This window comes from Musa acuminata, chromosome BXJ2-5 (genome assembly GCF_036884655.1).
Source record: "Musa acuminata AAA Group cultivar baxijiao chromosome BXJ2-5, Cavendish_Baxijiao_AAA, whole genome shotgun sequence".
NCBI classification, from domain to species: domain Eukaryota; kingdom Viridiplantae; phylum Streptophyta; class Magnoliopsida; order Zingiberales; family Musaceae; genus Musa; species Musa acuminata.
Window position 1 is genome coordinate 19,364,588 of NC_088342.1, and position 17,530 is coordinate 19,382,117.

Sequence of the window (17,530 nt, forward strand, 5' to 3'; positions counted from 1 at the left end):
AACAATCTCCCCCTTTTTGATGATGACAACTAATTGATGACTAACGGAGTTAACCTTAACTCCCCGGAGTTTAACTAAACTCCCCCTATCAATATGCCATTGATAGAACACTTGGATTATCCCAAATCCAAGTAACATTCATCACATGTTATGAAAAACATTTAAACTATCATGCAAATATATAAAATATTTAATTCAATGCATGAAGTCATCAATATACTTCTCCCCCTATGTCATCAACAAAAAGGAGAAGTAGCTACTCTTATGTGTTTATTATATGGGTTCAAACCATTGCATGAAAAACATAATATTAAATTTTTATCATCATGCAATTTTGAAGATAGAAAATTTAGCAAGTAATGCATCATGCTTGGGACATTCAAGCTATCAAGTTTTAGATATACAAGTTTTATAGCATATAAGATAGCACTTTTGGTAATGTTCAAGATAGCAAGTTCTACATCATGCAAGCTAGCAATATTGAGATGTTCAAGAAAGCAACTCTTGCTTCTTGAAATATGCAAATTGTAAGCTAGCAAATTTTTGCTTCCTTTGCAATGTTTGAGCTAGCAATTTTGCTTCCGTTGCAAAGTGCAAGTTAGTATGTTTTGCATCTTGAGATAAACAAGATTGTATTTTTGGTATGCAAATTTATAGTATACAAGCTATCAACTTTTGCACATAAAAAGTTAGCAAAATTTTACATCTTTTGAGATGTGCAAGATGGACTATTTTGCCTCTTTTCAAATTGTGCAAGCTAGCAAATTTGCTATCTAGCAAGTTTTGCTCCCCCTTTGTCAGTGTCAAATAGAAGGGAATAACAATACAATCATGTAATTCATTTCTCTTTACTATAATATTCAAATCATGATAAGGGTAAATAATAAAGATGAAAAATGAATGTCAAAAGACATATATCATTTTTGACAAATTTCTTCTTTTGTAGATAGAAAACATGATAGGAAACAATCTTGATTCAAAAAGAAAACTCAAGTTATAAATTATCAAGATGTCAAGTAGCATGTCATGGTTTACAAAAACAAGTTTCTTGCTAGTTAATAGCAAAAAGAATCTCAATTCATGCATATAAAATCTTATGATTCACATAGAACATCTCCTCTTTTATAAAACGAGAGAATCATGATGAAGAATCTTGATTTACATAGAGTTTCAAAATATAATTATCAATATCATGAATACTAAAAGACCATGAAAATTTTGATAAATATCCTTTTAAATAGAAAACAAACTTGATTCATTCAATAGAAAATTGTGAGAAATCAAGATCATGATTTCAATAAAATCCATTAAATTCAAATCATTTTCATAATCCATGAGATTCATAAAAATAATACAAATAGATTCATCAAAATCAATAATATAGAAAAAATAATTTTCAAGAAGAAAAATGTTCTTCTCTTTTAGTTGCTTCAATTCATGTGATTTATTTCATTCAAGCATGCCTCCCTTTTTTTTTTATGTCAAATAAAAACATGTATCATGTTTAAAACCGAAAGTGCTAGATTTATTATGACAAGGATCAATAAGGCACTTTCATTATGGTAAAAAGAAAATCGATAATCTGTAAATTACAAGATTCATTATGCATAATTTTAAAAATCTTATGCATAGAACAAAATCATCAATCATGATATCAAGACATTTATCATTTAAAGCATTCATGATTCACATCATATGCAATACATCACATATATTATCATAATAAAAGGCATAAGTATTGCATGCATCATTCCAAATTATAAATATTTCAAATCATAATGGTATTAATTTGTCAAATTGCATCCTACCATGCATGATCATAACTTTTCATTTGTATGCATCAAAATAATCTCAAGAGTATTTCATGCACGATTTTATATCACCAAATAAGGAATCTCAAGAAGAAAATAATTGGTGATGAGATAAACATTTCATGAATATAAGGAATTACATAAAAATTTTATCATGAAGGATTAGAACATGTGAATACCAGAAGACATGATTTCTTTTTGAAAAACCTACTCATTAATAATCAAAAGAAAATCTTAGGAGATCGATTAATGAAAAATCTTGATTCATAATAAATCTTAATTTGTAAATATCACAGAATCAAGATCATGATTTTAGATAAAACTCATTCAAATTCAAATCGTCTAAATCATCAAAATCTCAACATTTCTTTCAAGAGATTCAAAATGACATAAATAATTTTATTGGTCTCTTAGGTATAAATCAATAAGATAGAGAAAAAGAAAATTTTCAATAAAAAATCTTTCCTCCTTTTGTTTCAACTTATTGATTGATTCCATGCATGCATCTCCTTTTCTTTCAAATCCATGCATCATCGTTTTAAAACAAAAAAAAATCAAAGATCATCAAGATAAAAAAGTGCAACACATAATTCCAAAAAAAAATGATTTCAACTCATTACTTCAAGTCAAATCAATATCATGATTTTGATATAACTCATTTGTAATTCAAATCATCAAACCAAAATCATTTTCAAGGGATTCATATAAATCAACAAGATAGAGAAAAATAATTTTCAAGAACAATGCTTTTCTCTTTTTAGTTATTTAAATTCATGTCATTTATGCTAGATAAAAATGTGCATCAACATTTAGGATCGAAAAATGAATTTTGTCATAAAAACCATCAAGACCAAAAAATCATCATGTATAACTTTACAATCTCATGCATAAAATTATCAAATCATAGCATCAAAACTTTCAATAGTTTCATTACAACATCAAGTAAGGTTTTATTGAACATAATTTTGAATGATTCTTATAGATATTTAAAATTTCTTTAGTTTTACTTTATATGATTGACTTTATATTAGCATGCTTCAAATTTTTGTTCTTATGTCAAAACTATACATCATGTTTGAAAACCAAAGATAAGGTTCATAAAAAAATCATCAAACCTTCCATTCAAAAGTCATGCATCGTCATTGAAAATCAATATGGAAATCGTCAAAGTACAAATTCTTGCTTCTCAAGCACATATATAAGATTAATCTTACTAGGTGTATAAGCATTATATTTATATCTAACATTTTATTGCATTAACATAACACAAGCAATTTTCAAGAAAATTAATCCTAAACTAAATTAAAAATAACTCAAGAAAGTATTATGTAATTTCGAAATAAATTAGTGGGATTTTGATTACCTCATTGTTGAAAGAGGGTGAGGCATAGTTTGCCACCTCGCCTTTCTTGATTTTCTCCTCGTCTTCGGAAGAGCTCAATTCATCCCAACTTTTGTTCTTCTTGCGTTCAAAGCAAGTAGTTCCATTCTTTTTGCTTTTTAATTTTTGTTTCATTAGTAGTTTAAGTTCACCATCACTTGAGCTTATGCTCGAGTGGTCTTCATGTGTTCTATGTCCCAAATCCTTCCTATCATTTGGAAGGTTGTTCTCGAGTTTCTTTTTTGTCACATTGTTCATTTCGTAGGTCATTAGAGACCCAATAAGTTCTTCGAGAGGGAATGTTTTAAGGTCCTTGGCCTCTTGAATGGCCGTAACTTTTGGATCCCAACTTTTTGGAAGGGATCTTAAGATTTTAGTGACTAGTTCAAAATTAGAAAAACTTTTACCAAGAGCTTTGAGTCCATTGATGACATCCGTGAACCGGGTGTACATGTCTCCGATGGACTCACTTGGTTTCATCCGGAAAAGTTCGTAAGAATGCACAAGAATATTGATTTTGGACTCTTTCACTCGGCTAGTGCCTTCATGAGTGACCTCTAGAGTTCTCCAAATATCAAAAGCCGAGTCACACATCGAAACACGATTAAATTCATTTTTGTCAAGTGCACAATATAAGGCATTCATAGCCTTTGCATTTAGAGAAAACATCTTCTTCTCCAAATCATTCCAATGGTTCATTGGGAGAGAAGACATTTCAAATCCATTTTCGACTATGTGCCATAAATTCAAATCCAAAGAAAGTAAGAAAACTCTCATTTGAGTTTTCCAACAAGTGTAGTCCGTCCCATTGAAAAAGGGAGGACGAATGAGAGAATGACCCTCTTGAAAGCCATAAAGAGCCATTTCTATTTAGGTGTTAAACCAAAGTAGAAAACCGTGGCTCTGATACCAATTGTTAGGATCGGAGCGGCACTAAGAGGGGGGGTGAATTAGTGCAGCGGATTAAAACTTTGGTTTTAATAAAAACTTTCGTACGATAAGAACGGAACTTGAAAAGCTTTAATCTTGAAAACGTATTCTTAAATATGTGCAGCAAAAGTAATAAGGAACTTAAAGCATATAAGAAGGTTTGCAATAATGTAAATAGCAATAATGAAATGCAAACCAAGAATCACGCCGATTTTAGAGTGGTTCGGTCAAATGACCTACTCCACTTGCGAGGCCCCTCTTCGATGAGGCTCCCACCTTCCACTAGCAAGTCTCTTGAAATGGAAGGGTAAATACCCCTCTTACAACTTTTACAAGCGGTTCACTCTCTTACAGATTTTCAACAAGAAAGAAGGAGGTGAACACTAGCAAATTGAAAACAAGACAAGCTAACACTTTTCTAAGGCTTTTCTCTCAAACACTTGCTGCTCAAAAAGTTGTTCTCTCAGCTGAGATTTGAGGGGTATTTATAGGCCTCAAGAGGATTCAAATTTGGGCTTCAAAATTTGAATTCTCTTTGGGTTCCCGCTGTTGGAGGTGCCACCGCCTACCCAAGCGGTGCCACCGCCCAACGCTCGGGTGCTGGGTGGTTCCACCGCCCAGCCAGGAGGTGTCACCGCCCAGCTCTCGGGTGCTGGGCGGTGCCACCGCCCAGCCCAGGCGGTGCCACCGCCTACAGTGTTTTCAGCCCACTAGTTAGGCTTCAATCTTGCCCCAAACTAGTCCGAACTTGGGCCCAATTGGCCCCTACTTGGGTTATAGGATTAACACCTAATCCTAACCCTAATTAACGTGCTAACTACGAATTTAAAGACATTTTCTAAGCTATTACAAAGTCCGCAAGTCAAGACTTCTTCCGGCGAGCTTCCAGCGAACTTCCGACGGTCTTCCGATAAACTCTCGGAAACCATTCTGCGGACTCCCGGCAAGCTCCTAGACTTCACGATTTGATCTTGGCGAGTTCCAACGAGCTTCTTTGGTAAGCTCCGATCTTTCTCGGCGAGCTCCGCGAACTTACAACGAACCTTCCGGCGAGCTTCCGAAAAACCCTTCGGCAAGCTCCCTACTCATTCTCGGCTAGTTCCGGCAGCATTCCCGACGAACCTTCGGACTTCCGTCGAACTCTCGAACTCCCAACGAATCCTTCGCGCTTGACTCCAGCACTTTGTTTCGTTTTATGTCTTCATCGTTATCGTAGTTAATCCTGCACACACAAACAAACACTCTACTCTGATCTAGACAATTATTATAACGCAAATTGACATTTTGTTGCCCGGCACGTCATTGGTTGGCGCTTCGTCCGATTCTTCGGTGCATCGTCCTCTCTTGCGGCTTGTTGCCCAATCGGCGGTTGACCTCCGCAACCCCGATATCCTTGGCGCAATTTCGCTCTCCTTGGCCCGATGCCCGACGTCCGAAGCGTTCAGCCATCCAATATCCTGACGTGATCTCTTCCGGCGCAACGTCAATTCCTCCTGTGTTAACTGTCTAATCCTGATCGAGTAGACCTGCATCACTCAAAATACAGTTTAAATTGTAAACACATATCAAGTGGTTTCATCATCAAAATATGAGATTCAACAATCTCCCCATTTTTGATGATGACAACCACTTGATGACAGAGTTAACCTTAACTCCCGGAGTTTAAACAAACTCCCCTTATCAATATGCCATATTGATAGAACCTTGAATTCAAACAGAATTTAAGTCATTGCAATATTCATCATGAATACTTGCAACACATCATCATGAACATATGCATAAACTTATGCATCATATGTCATGTCATCAACATACTTCTCCCCCTTTGTCATCAACAAAAAGGAGAAGTACCACAATCAAGTGTTTGTTATATGGGTTCAACTCATTGCATGAAAAACATAATATTAAATTTTTATTATCATGCAATCTAGCAATTTACAATGTTTTAGAACTTGCAAGCTAGCAATTTAGAGATGTTCAAGAAAGCAACTCTTACTTCTTGAAATATGTAATTTTTATAAGCTAGCAAATTCAAATATATACAAGTTGGCATATTTGCTTTTCTTGAGATAGGCATGATAGCACATTTTTGCATTTTCTTGATGTTTCAAGCTAGCAATTCTCGGTGATGTTCAAGATAGCAATTTCTTCTCTTTTGAGAAGTGTAATTTTTGCTTTTTTCTTGAATTGTGCTAGTAATCTATCTCCCCCTTTGTCATTGTCAAAAAGAAGGGAAAAACCCTTTACATCAATTTTTAAATCATGACAAAGGTAAGTAATCATTCTTTTTGTGCATCATGATAGTTTCAATGCACAAATTCATTAACATTAAATTTCTTTTTTTTTTTATGCACGATACGAAATCATCATTATGAGCATATTAAACATGATATTCAAGCATTCATGATATATCATTTTAGCAACATGATCATAGCTATTCAAATGATGGTATATAAATGTCAAAATTCATTACATCCTATCATGCATGATCATTGACTTCTCATTTGTATTTCATGCATTATTTCATTTCATCTCATAAGGAATATCAAGAAGAGTTATTGGGTGATGAGATAAATATTTTATGAATACTCGGAATTGTATAAAAATCATATCATAAGTGTTTCATGTATTCATATTATCACATGAAGCATACAAGACAATAATGCAAAGAAATCATGTCATAAAGGATATCAATGTGAAAATTCAGCAAAGATCACATGATACAATCGCAAAGTATGATATAATTATGCGATATATCATGAGATGATAATTTATCATATCAATAAAAGATATCAATTAGGATCAATTCGTGAATACCAAAGATATGATTCATGGTTCATTAAAATTCTTCTTAACAAGTTCACGATCAAGATTCATATAATTCATAATAAAGCAAATTGATGTACAATCATCACACAAGACATACAAGGCAAAGAAATCTTGTTATTTCTATATTATGATATCAAGGCTCATGATTCATTTGAAAAGATATAGCACAAAGAGCAAATTGAAACATTCTTATCAAGATCACATTTTACAAGAAATTTCAAGAATCAAATATCAAGTAATCATCAAGTTTCTTCAAAATTCTTAAGTCAAGAAGTCAAGGGAAAGTTCATGATTCGGTTAAAACAAAATTTCATTCAAGTTAATTCAAAAAAAATTATAATCAAATCATCATTTTTGAGATTCATAACATGAATAACGTTATTACTATTTCATCAAACTCAATTTTGAGATTCACACAATATCATGAAATCATTAATCTCGATAAGATGGGAAAAACATTTTCTTTTTAAGTGATTCTTTTAACACATCATAAAAAAAACTTATTTATAATTCAAGTGATTTACAAGATATCATAAATGAATTTATCACTTATATTTCATCAAAATCGAGAACTCTAGAGATAGAAAATGATTGAAGCATTTAACATGATTGAAGCATGATTCATATTTAAAATGTATCTTATGTCGTAAATACGAATCAAGCATTTGTCAAATCCGAAATCATCCTCAAAATTACATTCAATAAATTCATATATGACAAGCATAGATTTATTGAAAAATCAATAAGATAGAGGATTACATTTCATTTTTATAAATTTCTATTCATGTGATTTGCTTCTTATGAGCATGCCTTTGCTTTTAAAAAAAAATGTCAACATTCAAGATAGAAAGGTAAATTTCGTAAAATAAATTATCAAGCATGATTCCATGATAACATCCTTTTAATATCTTGATATTCATTATCAAGTATGATTTCAAAAAGTATGTTCAAGAGAAATCATTAAGACCAAATGCATGATACACTCATTTATTTTCAAAATATTCATCATGTTTATTTTCATGAGATTCACAAGATTGGTAAAATAAATTCATTAATCTCAATAGGATATAAAATTCATTTCCATTTCATACAATTGATTTCATGTGAGGGTGTTCAAGTCTTTTTGTGAAAACATTGTATCATCATTTAAAGTCAAAACATAAGTTTCGTCATAAAACCGTCAAGACCAAACACATCAAAAATAAAACATCATGATATCACATCTATCATCAAAAGACTATCAAGAAATTCATACATAGATGTACATACACTATGCCATCTTAATATGTCATGAGAATGTCATCTTAATTCGTCATAAAAATGATTAAACCAAAAACATGTTAATCCAAAATGAGAGTATCAAATCAACATTTACTTCAAAAACTCATGCATGACATAAAATCATCAAAATACACATGCATGGATTAATCCTAAGCATTATCACATATCATATAACTATCATCCATAATGTTGCATACATCATTCAACATTTCAAAACATAACATGCATGAAACCATAGCAATATATTTTTCATGATCAAATTTTTAATTTTTTTAAAGATGCTAAAAAGAAAAACATGATATAATTTTTGAAAAATAATTTTTTATTTCCTATTCCTACTATCTAAATTAAGTACTCATGAAAAACTTCAAGTAATTTCAAAATAATTCAAGAGAGTTGAGTTACTTACCTTATAGTTGAAGCCCGTCAAAGCCCAATTCACCGTTTCACCTTTGGAAGTTCTTGATTCATCCTTGGTTTTCTTCCTCTTCTTTGGCCTCTTCCTCCGTTTAAGTTCATTGTTTATTTTAGATTTTTGTTTAATAAACTTATTAAGATTTAGTGTTCGAAGTTCAAGTTCATCATTGTCCTCATCACTTGAGTCATCGCTCAAGTGGTATTCATTTGTCCGGGGTTCCAAATCCTTCCTGTTCTTTGGAAGGTGGTTCAAGTGTTCATTGTGTTTATCATATGCATTGCGCACCATTTCATATGTCATCAATGAGCCGATAAGTTCTTCAAGTGGAAAAATATTTAAATCTTTTGTTTCTTGTATTGCCGTTACTTTTGATTCCCAAGCTTTAGAAAGTGATCGTAAAACTTTACTAACAAGTTCAAAATTTGAGAAACATTTGCCAAGAGCTTGTAAACCATTGATGACATCCGTAAAACGGGTGTACATGTCAACAATAGTTTCGCTCGGCTTCATTCGAAAAAGCTCGAAATCATGCATTAAAATGTTAACTTTCGAGTCTTTGACTCTACTAGTTCCCTCGTGCGTGATTTCAAGTGTTCGCCAAATATCAAAAGCCATTTCGCACATAGAAATCCGATTGAACTCATTTTTGTCCAAAGCACAAAATAAGGCATTCATAGCCTTTGCGTTTAAAGAAAAATACTTCTTCTCCAAATCCGACCATTCGTTCATCGGTTTAGAGGGAAGTTGAAAACCATTTTCAATGATATTCCACAAATCCAAATTCATAGAAATCAAGAAAACTCTCATTCGAGTTTTTCAATAAGTGTAGTCCAATCCGTTATACAACGGTGGACGAAAAACCGATAAGCCCTCTTGAAAGCCATGAAGAGCCATTTCTCTCGGGTGTAAATCCGAAACGAGAAATACCGGGCTTTGATACCAATTGTTAGGACCGGAGCAGCACTAAGAGGGGGGGGTGAATTAGTGCAATGGTAAAGTATGATAAACTTTTGACGATTTAAACACTTACGGAAACTTCGTACGATAAAAGCAACGTTTTGTTTGAAACCGTTTCGATTGCGTTTTAACTTGAAGGCATATGTAAGAAGGAGACAAAGAAGTAGAGCATCAAAATGAAGATGGTTTGCAGTAATATAAATGACAATAAGTTAAATGCAAACCAGAGAAGACGGTAGTTTATAGTGGTTCGGTCAATCGTGACCTACATCCACTCCTCCGATTCCTCTTCCGTCAAGGCCACCGGCATCCACTAATGATCTTCCTTTACTAGGCAAAGATCAACCTCCTTCTTACACCCCTCTTACAACCTCTTACAAGTGGTTCACCCTTTTACAAAGATTTCAATGAAAAGAAAGGAGATGAACACTCAAGCTATTGAAAACAAGACTTTTCCTAAAGCTTTTCTTAACTTCTAACTTCTCCAAAAGGTTGTATTCTCTGCTGAGAAATGAGAGGTATTTATAGGCCTCAAGAGGATTCAAATTTGGGCTCCAAAATTTGAATTCTCTTTGGTTTTCGAGGCCGGCGGTGCCACCGTCTGTCAGTGTCTGACACTGACAGTGGACTGGCGGTGCCACCGCCCAACTCTCGGGTGCTGGGCGGTGCCACCGCCTAGGCCAATTCAGCTCACTGGTTGGGCTCCAAACTTCGCCCAAACCAGTCCGAACTCGGGCCCATTTGGCCCCTACTTGGGTTATAGGATTAACACCTAATCCTAACCCTAATTAACGTGCTAACTATGAATTTAAAGACATTTTCTAAGCTATTACAAAGTCCGTAAGTCAAGACTTCTTCCGGCGAGCTTCCGGCGAACTTCCGACGGTCTTCCGATAAACTCTCGGAAACCATTCTGCGGACTCCCGGCAAGCTCCTAGACTTCACGATTTGATCTTGGCGAGTTCCAACGAGCTTCTTCGGCAAGCTCCGATCTTTCTCGGTGAGCTCCGCGAACTTCCAACGAACCTTCCGGCGAGCTTCCGAAAAACCCTTCGGCAAGCTCCCTACTCATTCTCGGCTAGTTCCGGCAACATTCCCAACGAACCTTCGGACTTCCGTCGAACTATCGAACTCCCAATGAATCCTACGCGCTTGACTCCGGCACTTTGTTTCGCTTTATGTCTTCATCATTATCATAGTTAATCCTGCACACACAAACCAAAACTCAACTCCGATCTAGATAATTATTACAACGCGAATTGACATTTTGTTGCCCGGCACGTCATTGGTTGGCGCTTCGTCCGATTCTTCGGTGCATCATCCTCTCTTACAGCTTGTTGCCCAATCGGCGGTTGACCTCCGCAACCCCGATATCCTTGGCGCAATTTCGCTCTCCTTGGCCCGATGCCCGACGTCCGAAGCGTTCAGCCATCCAATATCCTGACGTGATCTCTTCCGGCGCAACGTCAATTCCTCCTGTGTTAACTGTCTAATCCTGATCGAGTAGACCTGCATCACTCAAAATACAGTTTAAATTGTAAACACATATCAAGTGGTTTCATCATCAAAATATGAGATTCAACAATCTCCCCATTTTTGATGATGACAACCACTTGATGACAGAGTTAACCTTAACTCCCGGAGTTTAAACAAACTCCCCTTATCAATATGCCATATTGATAGAACCTTGAATTCAAACAGAATTTAAGTCATTGCAATATTCATCATGAATACTTGCAACACATCATCATGAACATATGCATAAACTTATGCATCATATGTCATGTCATCAACATACTTCTCCCCCTTTGTCATCAACAAAAAGGAGAAGTACCACAATCAAGTGTTTGTTATATGGGTTCAACTCATTGCATGAAAAACATAATATTAAATTTTTATTATCATGCAATCTAGCAATTTACAATGTTTTAGAACTTGCAAGCTAGCAATTTAGAGATGTTCAAGAAAGCAACTCTTACTTCTTGAAATATGTAATTTTTATAAGCTAGCAAATTCAAATATATACAAGTTGGCATATTTGCTTTTCTTGAGATAGGCATGATAGCACATTTTTGCATTTTCTTGATGTTTCAAGCTAGCAATTCTCGGTGATGTTCAAGATAGCAATTTCTTCTCTTTTGAGAAGTGTAATTTTTGCTTTTTTCTTGAATTGTGCTAGTAATCTATCTCCCCCTTTGTCATTGTCAAAAAGAAGGGAAAAACCCTTTACATCAATTTTTAAATCATGACAAAGGTAAGTAATCATTCTTTTTGTGCATCATGATAGTTTCAATGCACAAATTCATTAACATTAAATTTCTTTTTTTTTTTATGCACGATACGAAATCATCATTATGAGCATATTAAACATGATATTCAAGCATTCATGATATATCATTTTAGCAACATGATCATAGCTATTCAAATGATGGTATATAAATGTCAAAATTCATTACATCCTATCATGCATGATCATTGACTTCTCATTTGTATTTCATGCATTATTTCATTTCATCTCATAAGGAATATCAAGAAGAGTTATTGGGTGATGAGATAAATATTTTATGAATACTCGGAATTGTATAAAAATCATATCATAAGTGTTTCATGTATTCATATTATCACATGAAGCATACAAGACAATAATGCAAAGAAATCATGTCATAAAGGATATCAATGTGAAAATTCAGCAAAGATCACATGATACAATCGCAAAGTATGATATAATTATGCGATATATCATGAGATGATAATTTATCATATCAATAAAAGATATCAATTAGGATCAATTCGTGAATACCAAAGATATGATTCATGGTTCATTAAAATTCTTCTTAACAAGTTCACGATCAAGATTCATATAATTCATAATAAAGCAAATTGATGTACAATCATCACACAAGACATACAAGGCAAAGAAATCTTGTTATTTCTATATTATGATATCAAGGCTCATGATTCATTTGAAAAGATATAGCACAAAGAGCAAATTGAAACATTCTTATCAAGATCACATTTTACAAGAAATTTCAAGAATCAAATATCAAGTAATCATCAAGTTTCTTCAAAATTCTTAAGTCAAGAAGTCAAGGGAAAGTTCATGATTCGGTTAAAACAAAATTTCATTCAAGTTAATTCAAAAAAAATTATAATCAAATCATCATTTTTGAGATTCATAACATGAATAACGTTATTACTATTTCATCAAACTCAATTTTGAGATTCACACAATATCATGAAATCATTAATCTCGATAAGATGGGAAAAACATTTTCTTTTTAAGTGATTCTTTTAACACATCATAAAAAAAACTTATTTATAATTCAAGTGATTTACAAGATATCATAAATGAATTTATCACTTATATTTCATCAAAATCGAGAACTCTAGAGATAGAAAATGATTGAAGCATTTAACATGATTGAAGTATGATTCATATTTAAAATGTATCTTATGTCGTAAATACGAATCAAGCATTTGTCAAATCCGAAATCATCCTCAAAATTACATTCAATAAATTCATATATGACAAGCATAGATTTATTGAAAAATCAATAAGATAGAGGATTACATTTCATTTTTATAAATTTCTATTCATGTGATTTGCTTCTTATGAGCATGCCTTTGCTTTTAAAAAAAAATGTCAACATTCAAGATAGAAAGGTAAATTTCGTAAAATAAATTATCAAGCATGATTCCATGATAACATCCTTTTAATATCTTGATATTCATTATCAAGTATGATTTCAAAAAGTATGTTCAAGAGAAATCATTAAGACCAAATGCATGATACACTCATTTATTTTCAAAATATTCATCATGTTTATTTTCATGAGATTCACAAGATTGGTAAAATAAATTCATTAATCTCAATAGGATATAAAATTCATTTCCATTTCATACAATTGATTTCATGTGAGGGTGTTCAAGTCTTTTTGTGAAAACATTGTATCATCATTTAAAGTCAAAACATAAGTTTCGTCATAAAACCGTCAAGACCAAACACATCAAAAATAAAACATCATGATATCACATCTATCATCAAAAGACTATCAAGAAATTCATACATAGATGTACATACACTATGCCATCTTAATATGTCATGAGAATGTCATCTTAATTCGTCATAAAAATGATTAAACCAAAAACATGTTAATCCAAAATGAGAGTATCAAATTAACATTTACTTCAAAAACTCATGCATGACATAAAATCATCAAAATACACATGCATGGATTAATCCTAAGCATTATCACATATCATATAACTATCATCCATAATGTTGCATACATCATTCAACATTTCAAAACATAACATGCATGAAACCATAGCAATATATTTTTCATGATCAAATTTTTAATTTTTTTAAAGATGCTAAAAAGAAAAACATGATATAATTTTTGAAAAATAATTTTTTATTTCCTATTCCTACTATCTAAATTAAGTACTCATGAAAAACTTCAAGTAATTTCAAAATAATTCAAGAGAGTTGAGTTACTTACCTTATAGTTGAAGCCCGTCAAAGCCCAATTCACCGTTTCACCTTTGGAAGTTCTTGATTCATCCTTGGTTGTCTTCCTCTTCTTTGGCCTCTTCCTCCGTTTAAGTTCATTGTTTATTTTAGATTTTTGTTTAATAAACTTATTAAGATTTAGTGTTCGAAGTTCAAGTTCATCATTGTCCTCATCACTTGAGTCATCGCTCAAGTGGTATTCATTTGTCCGGGGTTCCAAATCCTTCCTGTTCTTTGGAAGGTGGTTCAAGTGTTCATTGTGTTTATCATATGCATTGCGCACCATTTCATATGTCATCAATGAGCCGATAAGTTCTTCAAGTGGAAAAATATTTAAATCTTTTGTTTCTTGTATTGCCGTTGCTTTTGATTCCCAAGCTTTAGAAAGTGATCGTAAAACTTTACTAACAAGTTCAAAATTTGAGAAACATTTGCCAAGAGCTTGTAAACCATTGATGACATCCGTAAAACAGGTGTACATGTCAACAATAGTTTCGCTCGGCTTCATTCGAAAAAGCTCGAAATCATGCATTAAAATGTTAACTTTCGAGTCTTTGACTCTACTAGTTCCCTCGTGCGTGATTTCAAGTGTTCGCCAAATATCAAAAGCCATTTCGCACATAGAAATCCGATTGAACTCATTTTTGTCCAAAGCGCAAAATAAGGCATTCATAGCCTTTGCGTTTAAAGAAAAATACTTCTTCTCCAAATCCGACCATTCGTTCATCGGTTTAGAGGGAAGTTGAAAACCATTTTCAATGATATTCCACAAATCCAAATTCATAGAAATCAAGAAAACTCTCATTCGAGTTTTTCAATAAGTGTAGTCCAATCCGTTATACAACGGTGGACGAAAAACCGATAAGCCCTCTTGAAAGCCATGAAGAGCCATTTCTCTCGGGTGTAAATCCGAAACGAGAAATACCGGGCTTTGATACCAATTGTTAGGACCGGAGCAGCACTAAGAGGGGGGGGTGAATTAGTGCAATGGTAAAGTATGATAAACTTTCGACGATTTAAACACTTACGGAAACTTCGTACGATAAAAGCAACATTTTGTTTGAAACCATTTCGATTGCGTTTTAACTTGAAGGCATATGTAAGAAGGAGACAAAGAAGTCGAGCATCAAAATGAAGATGGTTTGCAGTAATATAAATGACAATAAGATAAATGCAAACTAGAGAAGACGGTAGTTTATAGTGGTTCGGTCAATCGTGACCTACATCCGCTCCTCCGATTCCTCTTCCATCGAGGCCACCGGCATCCACTTATGATCTTCTCTTACTAGGCGAAGATCAACCTCCTTCTTACACCCTCTTACAACCTCTTACAAGTGGTTCACCCTTTTACAAAGATTTCAATGAAAAGAAAGGAGGTGAACACTCAGCTATTGAAAACAAGACTTTTCCTAAAGCTTTTCTCAACTTCTAGCTTCTCCAAAAGGTTGTATTCTCTACTGAGAAATGAGGGGTATTTATAGGCCTCAAGAGGATTCAAATTTGGGCTCCAAAATTTGAATTCTCTTTGGTTTCCGAGGCCGGCGGTGCCACCGCCTGTCAGTGGCGGTGCCACCGCCTGTTAGTGTGACAGACAGTGGACTGGCGGTGCCACCGCCCAGCCAAGCGGTGCCACCACCCAGCAATCGGGTGCTGGGTAGTGCCACCGCCCAGTCTAGGCGGTGCCACCGCCTAGGCCAATTCAGCTCACTGGTTGGGCTCCAAACTTGGCCCAAACCAGTCCGAACTCGAGCCCAATTGGCCCCTACTTGGGTTATAGGATTAACACCTAATCCTAACCCTAATTAACGTGCTAACTATGAATTTAAAGACATTTTCTAAGCTATTACAAAGTCCGTAAATCAAGACTTCTTCCGACGAGCTTCCGGCGAACTTCCGACGGTCTTCCGATAAACTCTCGGAAACCATTCTGCGGACTCCCGGCAAGCTCCTAGACTTCACGATTTGATCTTGGCGAGTTCCAACGAGCTTCTTCAGCAAGCTCCGATCTTTCTCGGTGAGCTCCGTGAACTTCCAACGAACCTTCCGGCGAGCTTCCGAAAAACCCTTCGACAAGCTCCCTACTCATTCTCGGCTAGTTCCGGCAACATTCCCGACGAACCTTCGGACTTCCGTCAAACTCTCGAACTCCCAACGAATCCTTCGCGCTTGACTCCGGCACTTTGTTTCGCTTTATGTCTTCATCATTATCATAGTTAATCCTGCACACACAAACCAAAACTCAACTCCGATCTAGACAATTATTACAACGCGAATTAACATTCTATTGCCCGGCACGTCATTGGTTGGCGCTTCGTCCGATTCTTCGGTGCATCGTCCTCTCTTGCGGCTTGTTGCCCAATTGGCGGTTAACCTCCGCAACCTCGATATCCTTGGCGTAATTTCGCTCTCCTTGGCCCGATGCCCGACGTCCGAAGCATTCAGCCATCCAATATCCTGACGTGATCTCTTCCAGCGCAACGTCAATTCCTCCTGTGTTAACTGTCTAATCCTGATCGAGTAGACCTGCATCACTCAAAATGCAGTTTAAATTATAAACACATATCAAGTGGTTTCATCATCAAAATACGAGATTCAACAGCTCTCACCAAAATCCAACCACCTTTATTAAAGGCCCTACTTCACATGTCTCACCCCAAAACAAATGCAACTTTTGTTACAAATTTGGGCATATAGCTTATCATTGTCCATTCAAGAAATGTAATTGATATAGATTGATTTAGATTCCTAAAATAACCTCATGTGACTCAATACAACATGATATAAGCTATGTAAATCGATTTTTGAGGCACTTAAGGTCAAATGGGTACCTAAAAATCATCTCTTTTTATAGAAAAATGTATCATCACAAGCTAGGAGCAAGAGATTGTACCTTGATAGTAGATGCTCAAGGCATATGACTAGAGATCCATCTCATTTCTCTAAGCTCACTAGCCTAGACGAAGGATATGTCACCTTTGGAGACAACAACAAGGGTAAATTATTCACAAAGGAATCATAGGTAACAAATCCAACCTTCTTATTGAAGATGCAGTGTTAGTTGATAGTTTAAAGCATGACCTTTTAAGTATTAGTCAATTATATGTTAAAGGATATATTGTTAGATTTGAATCTAGTGTTTGTATTATTGAAAAACCATACAAACACACATCTATGATTTCCCTAAAACAAAATAATGTATACACTATCGAGATTAATGATCTTTGTAATAAAATGTGCTTTTCGGTTTTGAATGACGAAGCTTGGCTTTGGCATAGGAGATTATGTCATGCTAGCATGAAACTAATCTCTCAAATTTCATCTAAAGAACTTGTAAGAGGAATTCCTCATAACAAGTTCATCGAAGATAATGTGTGTGATGCATGTCAACTAGGAAAACAAATAAAAGGTAG